Below are 9,884 nucleotides of genomic sequence, written 5' to 3'. Positions count from 1 at the left end.
GCTTAGCTTTACTCTTCACACGAACTCTAGTTGGTATGTTTCGGTGATCGTGCTTAGCTTTACTCTTCACACGAACTCTAGTTGGTATGTTTCGGTGATCGTGCTTAGCTTTACTCTTCACACGAACTCTAGTTGGTATGTTTCGGTGATCATGCTTAGCTTTACTCTTCACACGAGCTCTAGTTGGTATGTTTCGGTGATCATGCTTAGCTTTACTCTTCACACGAACTCTAGTTGGTATGTTTCGGTGATCATGCTTAGCTTTACTCTTTCACACGAACTCTAGTTGGTATGTTTCGGTAATCATGCTTAGCTTTACTCTTCACACGAACTCTAGTTGGTATGTTTCGGTAATCATGTTTAGCTTTACTCTACACACGAACTCTAGTTGGTATGTTTCGGTAATCATGCTTAGCTTTACTCTTCGATTAATTTTCATCTATGTCTTCGCTAATCAAAGTAACTTTCTATTTCAAGTCTTGATTTTTCACTATTATTTCGATACCGTGAAGGAACTGCAACAATGGCACTACCGACCATAATAGATATTAAAATATTGAAAATTTCGGGTGGAAATTCCATAAAATTTAGTGACATCTTTTCTTAACTTTCAGGTACCTCTGTTGAAATAAATAAAGATGGATAAACTTTCTCCTGAAAAACCTACAAATAAACGGGCATCCAGGGCAACTGCCACTACATTATTAACGTATAGAACATTTGTGAAAAGACGAATTCAAGAAAGCAGGAAGAGAAAGAAACAACAGAGAATTCATGAATACCGTCGTCTTAGAACAATGGTACCATCCATCTCTAAGAAGCCTAAGGTTTCTAAGGTACAGTAGTTTCAACAATGGACATTTTAGATAAACAATGGTTGGCGTGTTTTCCTGTGTTTGTGGTTCATCTAGTTAGTTTTATGTTTTCCCGTGTAATTCTCTGCATTTTTTTGCACCAATTCTTAAATACGGCGCTCATGGAGTAAACAGTAAAACCCATTTGACGCGATTTCTTATGTGAATTGTTGTATATTTTAGACATTTGTCTTTCTATGTTAGGACACCGTGTAATAATGAAAGTCTAACGGTGTTTTTGTTTCCTGTTTATAATATCTAACTACTTAGATTTATGATGCCTTCGGATACAGAGACTTGGAGTCCCCCAGTGGGACAGCGGTAAGTTTACGGACTTACATTGTTATATTCCGGGGTTCAATTCCTCGCAGTGGACACAGCAGATAGTCAAATGTGGCTTTACACTTAAATAATCATACAAAGGCGTGGAATTCGCTTTGTCTTAACGACTCTAAAAACAATGGATTGTTGCTTTAAGATATTTATGCCGAGGATAGTCCCTCGGAATGTTTTCTTTTTAATCTTGTATAACATAACTATCGTATATCCCGTCAAAAATGACGTGGCAAGTACAGTACTACCACCCCCACCCCATAGTATACTCTAACCTCACATTTCATTGTTAACTCAAATAAATAAATTTTGTGAAATCAAACTTGACCAACAAAGAGGCAAGAAAGTGCAGTCGAGGCAGTCAAACGTCGGTAAGTTCCTTTGTGAGCCAATCCAAATTAACACCATTCATGAAATGAATTCGTGGCGTATTCATAGAATTGGTAAAAATCAGTTAGATTAACAACTTCTAATTAATTGAAATGCCAGTGGGTTTTGCTAACACTACGTTCAAACATGGCTTTTATGTCATGTCGCTTAGCAACAAAAGTATAACCTAATATTATTGTTGTTAGTCTATGTACTGAAAGTATAAAATGAAATGTACAGACAACAAAACTGGAAAAATATTTTTTGATTTCTTAATTTAGTCTCCATTGATTAAAGAGGTTTGTTTTTTATTAAAAACGTTGGTGATATAACAGAAAATAGCTTAATTCGGAAACGATTTAATTTTAAAATCGAATCGATATTTTTTACTTTCATGATAAATTTTAGTCAATTAGCTCTAGGCTGGGTGATCCCACACTACGTCTTTACTTTAGGCTTATTATACCAACACTCACTATACTTATAAGGTTTCACACCCGCCCCCAAATCCCCCTTGCACCCCCGTCACTAAAGTCGTAATGAACAGACAGTAATTGAACTAGCCTATCTGGATAAATGCATTTTGGCTTTTATGACTCCTCCTATCTCGAGAAATTAAGTGTGACGTGACAAACAATGGCTTTTATATGGGTTAGATTGTTTTATTGGTCAAATAAAGGTACTTGACTGCTCATTAAGTCCCTTTGTGCTTAGGTTATAAAATAAATGATATGTAAATAAATGTTGTAAATTTTCTTGGTATGAAATATAGCTATTTAAATCAAATTATCTTTTTTTCCTGTTGTTGTCTTTGACATGAATTATTATCGATGTTTAATGTAGTATTCTCTAAATGTATTGTTCTCAATGATGACACACAATCTTTCGGTGGATAACCAGTGTTTGAGTAAAGTAAGAAACTGCGAATTTTATGTTACAATTTTGTTGTAAACTTTTAAAGATTGTGTTCTAAGTTGTAGGAATATTCCCTAGCTTTCTTCTGACAGCTAAAATTCTCCCCAAGTTCTAACAAAGTGTTTCAGGGGGCAAGTGTTAATAAGATTTTACTAATTATTAATCCTACAGGTCACTGTTATAGAGGAAGCCATTCGTTATATAGATCAGCTACACAACGCTCTGCTAGCGAGATTAAAGACTGGCGGATTGCCAAGGTGCATGCAAGGTGAGACGGATTCATTTTCTTTCTTTATAATTCTAAAACTCTTAAATTAATATTCACTCTAGAAGAAGGAAAGTTTCTACATAAATCATGACTGAAATCAACCCGGTAATGAGTAGAGCCGATTCTTAAGTTCTTTCACGTGAAGATCAGAGTGCATTGTTTCGTCAATTAGATATTCTCGCTGTTAGCGTTTTTATGGCCGTAACAATAACAAGTGAAGCATCGTTTCCTTTCGTTTACGAGATGATTCTGAAAACCTTTATTATATGTGGATTTTTGTCTCATTACTTTACTTTGGTTCGCCCTGTACCTATGGATGATGGACATAATACTCTCAAGCTTTTGTTTACTCGTTTCTGCATTCTCTTCATTATCCCATCGCCTTTTATTTGCCATTCGTTTGAGCACTGACTGATTAAATTATACTATAGGTCACGTGATTTTGTCAATATCGTAGATTCCACTATCTCGATATAACGTAATTTTAATTCTAAATGAATAAAATAAATGTTCCCATTTCAGTCGAAATGCCTTTGAAGTTGATATGCCGAGGTTGGTCGAAATAATTGTGACAAACTCGTGTAAGTGGAATCAGACAAAAGTAAAAGAGTTCGATATCGTATCTGTTGATAAGTGTTTTCTTACGTGTAGTCTGTTTTGTATAAATGAGGATATATATAAATTATCCCATATAACTTTTTCACACTATATAATAGAAGAAGAGTAGTCTTATCAATTCAGTTTCGAATCTATACGCAAATCTATACAAGGGCTAATGGTCCCTAATTTTGTACTGATAGATTAGAGGGAGGGCAGTTCGTCAATAGCACCCATCGCCAACTTTTGGGCTACTCTGCTCCAATAGTGAGATTTGAATGCCACTTTTGTAATGCTACCACTGCCCAAAAGAGCAAAGCGCGATTTTATTTCGACAACTATGCGAAGCAGGATCCACAGCTAGGCATGCTAACCGCTAGGGCACGTCCAGTTCCAGTATGAGTATTGTTTTTATTTTGTTCAAATGACTTAAATTCTTTCGTTATAGATAAAAACAATTGCGCTCCCCACTTTAAGGTTGTGGGTGCGTTATATGAATGATGGTCAAGCCTACTATTATATTACAATAGCTCGAGTATCTTTGTGGAAAATTCAACAACAATCATGAAATAACCAAACTGTCACGCAGTGTGCTTTAATAAATGTTCCAAAAACAGTATTTTTCATTGCCCGCTGTACAGATAGGCAGCATATTAACACGTGAAATAAGAACTTTCGGAAACCCTTAAGTAAGACTCAAATGTTGTGTGGTGTTTTGATTTATCTTGCTTCTGTTTGAAGTTCGCCATGTAGAAATGTTTTATTTCATTCGTTTTAAACTTGTTTATACATTTGTTGAAGCAGCTTGTAATGCCATCCTAATCAATTTAAACCTAGTGCTTAAGAGACTGATCGCCAAATAACTTAAAATGAAGCCATGTGATAAATGCTTGTTAACTATTTATATAAAATCTAAATATATTTATCGTAGCGTTTGGGATGTGTTTTTACCTTGTTATTTTGCAGACGATAATAATGTACACATCACTTCTAAGTAACAGGTGAACATAACGGATGCTGTGGCACGTTTCCAAAGCCACGTTGGTCTTGAGATAGCGCCCTCTGTACCTTGTTCTGCTTCTTGTATAAACCACTTTAAAATTAAAATACAACATATTTCGCAGCTGGAACTACTTGTACATATATTACACTAGTGTATGATATGTACTTCCTGCAGTACCAACAAAAACACGTATATGGAATGGTTAATTTTCTAGTATGATTCAAATTCTTTACGACAGACAAACGAACCTACTGTAAACATGAATCTATGGTCAGCGTACTGTTTGAATATTATCCCGGCGACACACCGTATTCGTAACCACTTGGCAATGTGTTATCGTATTAGCCTATTTTTCTTGTGATGTACTTCTAACTAATTATTGTCCGTACTTTGAGGAATAAACATACAGACTTGTTTTATTTTTTGTTGTTGTTGTTTTCAGTTTCATTAAAATGCTAAGTTTTAGCGTATTGATTTGCAACTATAGATATGAACATCGACGTAGACAGCCTAAGCCACGGTGATATCAAAGATTTGGTGTGCGAGGTGATGACAAGTACTCCCTCCTCTCCATCAACTTCTGCACCAGTACTCGTTACAGATAACAATAGTCGAGAGAGAAACAGAACAATCCCATCTTATTTCATCAGGAAGCAAAAAAAATGACATAAAAATGTCCATCTAGTCAATTTCAAAATAGGTAAATATTATAGTTAAATACATTATTCATGTGTTTTCACCTTTTTAATACTACAATGATTCTATACATTCCCTCACAGCCAAAATCTACGGAATTGATTAATAGTGAAAACTTGTGGACAGCATAATATACTATAACGTTCTTTCCAGTCATTGATCACAGTTTAGGTTTCTTATATACACAGACTATTTATTTTTTCTTGAATTTTAGAAGTGAAAGAGTATTTTTTTTATTTTGAGTTATCTGAGAGAATTAATAATATAATTATTAACATTTGTATAATATTTAACAAAGTTTCATTTTTTAAGTACTTACATATTCATGGGAATTATACTATTTAAATAATCTTCATAAGTGTGAATACTTCAACAATTTTATATGGTGTACATTAATTTATTCTTGCTTTGAATATCTGTCACTATTTTACTTTGAAAAGCTCTTGTTAATAATGACATTGCTGTTAATAATCTTATAACGTGGGTTATTGAATGTTAAATAATAGTACTAGGTCTTTTCACCACCTTATTATTTTAGTTATTCTTCAACTTTGGTGTGGGGACCTAAAGTAAGAAGTGGAGCAAAAATGACTGTACGGTTGTTTGATTTAGAGCATAGTTTAATTTATAACTAGGAAACAAACAATTAAGTTAGTTTCAATTGCCTTCGTAATATTTTCTTTAGCTTCAACTGTATAGTAACATTTTTACTCCACCCTGTATATAATTTTACGTTTGTTACTAATGAAAATTCTCTGTATAAGAAAACGGATAGTGAAATTGTGACCTTCAATCGGAATCGTTATCACACTCTCTGATTGCTTGTTTTTTACTTGTTTTCAGGATGAACTGCACCATCAGAGTTTCAGTCATTCCTTTGAAAGGCGATCTTTTGACCATTAGTTGTGATCTCCTGATTCTGTGATGCTATACTCCTCACGAACAAAACAATTCTATTTTTAGTCTCTAAACCCCTGGACCTGTTTGGTTTGAGATAGTAATGAGTTCTTTGCTGATTCCAGTCTTAGCGAATTGTCCAAATATCATACTTTCATTATCTTCATGTTATGTTCACAATACAGGCGTTTTCGTAGAGCACGAAATGTATGAAAATAGTAGAAAGTAAATATTTCAAGTCGCACAGAGTGTACAAAAAAAAAGGAGAAAAGTAGCATCATAAGGATTTCACTATATTTCATTTAATTGTAAAGTTTCAAATATATTAATCGAAGCTTAGAGACGGTGTCATATCACACGAGGAAATATAAATAAAACCATATAAATGATCTGCTCTTGTTGCAGTCATATATATTGTTCTTATGATAAAACCTTAACTATTTAGATTCTTTTTATCGCTATATATTTAAGGGTTGCGTTACAGTTCAAGGAAAATTACCTGTTGCTCTTTTTGTTATCTCATTCTGTAAATAAGCAAATTTTCTACCTTTATTTTTTGTAAATAAAAAAAAAATGCTGGAGAAAGATAACTTGCACGTTGTGACTTAAAAGCTACTTAAAGGACAACTCCTACCAAGTATCGCCTGTGGCCGGTTGTAGAATGGTGGATACTTCTGTTGACACAGAATTGTAAAAATACAATCGGACTGAAGAGGGTACTAACTAAAGCTTATCTTCTGATGGAAATATTTTTACACTTTCTTAACTTTAGATTTTAAAATCAACATAATTGTTGCCCAATCTCTTTCTCTATCTATATCTGTAAATGTAAATGATTAAAAAAAAACACGAAGTTTCTGTGCTTTTATCCAATCAAGTTAACAGACTATGAGTCAGTTGATATTCTGTACTTTGCGCCGACACGTGCAACGACATGAGTTAAGCACGATGACCAAGTTTGAAGCATTTCTCTACACCGCTTAGTGTTTGTTGTTCTTTCATCAATAATTGATAACACAGTGAGTACAGTTACTTCCGCACTGATAAAAGACCTCAAGGTCTTTTTCAGAAACCCGACTCCTGTCACAAAGCGTTCCGATATTTCTTTCGGTTTCATTTTAACCGATACAGAGTTGAGCTGATATATCTAGACTAAATAAGATAACATACAATGATTTCACTGACGTAACAACTCCAAACTAAAAGGTATCTCGTGCCACTTAATAAAGGAATAAAAGTGTGTTGTTTTTATACATTCCTTATTATATACACATATATTTGTATTTTCTCTTGCCTTTCTTTAACTTAGAAACGTTTGGTCGGCACATTTGTAATGAGTCTTGTTTTTAATCACTTATTAATGGCTAGGATTAGCAAGGTTAGAAAGATTATATTTCTAATCGAATTACAAAAAAAAAATAGAACGGAAAGCTAAGACGGATAAAAAAAAGGTACATGTAAAGCATTTAGTTTATGTAGAACCAACTGCAGAAATAACTCTCAAACGCGCGCGCGCGCGCACACACACACACACACACACACACACACACACACACACACACACACACACAGTTCTTGGATAAATCTAATTTTAAAAATGCTGCATAATTTTTGATCAAATTCTCGGAAGTCCAACCATTTTATTTACCTTTTTCAGGTTCTTTATTCTGTTGTAATCAAAACTTATATTCCAAACACATAGCTTAAAGAATTATTCCATCGCACTGGAGATAAGGGTCTTGATTATCCATGTTTGAGTACAATGATGTAACATAGTTTTAAACAAGACTAAAAGCAGCTCGGATGCAAATATGGAATAATATTAGAGAAAAGAGAGAACGAGAATTGTGTATATTTGAAATCATGTAGAGACAAGAAGAGTCGACTGAAGGCTGAAGTTGTGATGGGAGATGAAAATAGAACATTAATTAACTGCAATATAGATAGAACTAAAATGAAAAGAAGTAAGAAACAACTAATGAAAGAATATTGACAACATAAAGAGAACAAAGGCTAAAAAACCTAATTATATATGGTTGACTGATTTCAGTGTTAAGGAGTTCTTAACGTAAGGCCACTGAAATCATTTGTGACAAACTAGGTAAATAACGCAATGTAATTTTTAAAAAATGTTTACAAAATAATAAAAGAAAAAAAAATGTTCATAAAAGGCAATGACTCGAAAAAAAAACAACACTCTAACGTCAAAGGTTCATAAGGTAAATAAAGATGTCATTTTCTCCCCGTAGAATGTGAAGAGATTGAAATATGGGTGATAATTGCAGAGTGTTACTTGGCTCGCGCATATGACTACTTACTACCCAGTGGCAAGCGGTATGTATGCGGACTTATAACGCTAGAAATCGGGCTTCGATACCCGTGGTTGGCAGAGCACAGCTAGCTCGTTGTGTAGCTTTATGCTTAACTACAAACAAACATGTCGCTGCTAAGTAAAATGTGGTGATGAGTTAAAACCAATGGCTAAACTGAAGCCTTGTTAAAAAACCTACTCTCGGAGAAGTATCGATACCATGTGAATTGTTGTCCTATTTTAAGAAAAGAGTAGATCGCACACAAAGTAAAATCCAGAGTTTGAATGTGGAAATACGTCATGGTAACGTAAATTAATAGGAAGAGATTAAGATCCAAGAGCAGGTGACACACGGACCTACTCCTTCCACGTGAATGAGTTATAAGATCTTATTAAAGTAAAAAAAGAGTATAATGATATGTTAGCCACACTATACGTGCTATATCTAGTGCCGACCAAGCCATTCAATCGATACCAGGTCTCGTTAGATTGGCTGGGATACAACGGTAACAGTAGTAACCGAAGTGCTATTTAAATCAAATTGTTTCGGTGTGAACTGAATTTTTATCAATTTTATTTACGTATTGTACATCAAAATTAGGTTTATGATTTTATGACCGTCAACTTATCTATCTTAACACCAAATTATTTGTATCTATCTGTTTATTTTACTTTAATTAACACTTTACTCATCATTAAAAAACGTAACAGAAGCTGGTTTTTAGACCACATCGACAACAGGAGAAGACTACGTTAGTAATTATCGAACTTATGAGTGAAATTAAGAAAAAATGAAATATTTCAACCTCGCTGTATCTGCTATATTTATTACCGAAGAGGCTTTTCGCCTCAATACCAACACTCTCCAGGCTGGCTTGAGAAACGACAGATGTAGTAGTGTTTGAGATGCTATATACATTATCAAGTGTTTCGGTGCAAGCTAGATTATGTTGGTAAACTACAATTTTTTAACAGCACAACCCCAAACTTGGCCATATCCGACAAAAATAAACAGTAGCTGACTAAACCATCAAGATCTAATTGAATGATATAATGCACAGAAGAAGTATGTTCACACAACCAATACGAAAGAAAACTTCAACATTAAGGAAGTTTGGAGGGAGTGGAGATCTGGTGGGGGACCCCACTGAGCCACTGCCCGGTTTATATCACCTAACCAGAAATCAATGGACACAGGCAAACAGGCTGAGGTCAGGCCATGGCAGAACAGCGGACAACCTGCATCGATGGGGTTATCGTGAATCCCCTATATGCCCAGCATGTCGGGAATACCCACAAGACACAGACCATCTCGTGTTGCACTGTCCGGTACGGGGGGTTATATGGTGCAATCCATAAAGCGGGCGAGTCATTCATTGACTGGATAATGACTACGAATTTGGAGGTGTGAGAAACACCATACGCAACTACTACACAAGGAATAGAGACATGAATTGTAATGGTCTCCAGTGACATGTAAAGTGATACAGTCATGGATGGAGTGTGATGGTATACAAGCATTGCCACAGCCCCATGAAATTGCCCACCACACATCCTGTCTTTCAATTCAAACGTAAGCTGCCAATAAGACATTTGTTGGTAGGTTTTAAGAATTATTTTTGTTTGCAAGTAGGTTGATAA

General features: G+C 34.8%; 1 long non-coding RNA gene across 1 annotated transcript in view; it reads left to right on the top strand.

Annotated features, from left to right (window-relative positions):
- The window catches only part of LOC106462505, a 10,475-nt gene extending 4,337 nt beyond the window's left edge, over positions 1-6,138 (top strand). The window contains exons 2-5 of the long non-coding RNA XR_001290993.2: positions 615-836; positions 2,643-2,739; positions 4,827-5,039; positions 5,879-6,138. This is a non-coding gene — a long non-coding RNA (uncharacterized LOC106462505). The remainder of the gene's footprint in view (positions 1-614; positions 837-2,642; positions 2,740-4,826; positions 5,040-5,878) is intronic.
- The last annotated feature ends 3,746 nt before the right edge of the window (positions 6,139-9,884 follow it).

Source organism: Limulus polyphemus, unplaced genomic scaffold (genome assembly GCF_000517525.1).
Source record: "Limulus polyphemus unplaced genomic scaffold, Limulus_polyphemus-2.1.2 Scaffold1185, whole genome shotgun sequence".
NCBI classification, from domain to species: Eukaryota; Metazoa; Arthropoda; class Merostomata; order Xiphosura; family Limulidae; genus Limulus; species Limulus polyphemus.
This window is presented reverse-complemented; position numbering and strand designations above follow the sequence as displayed.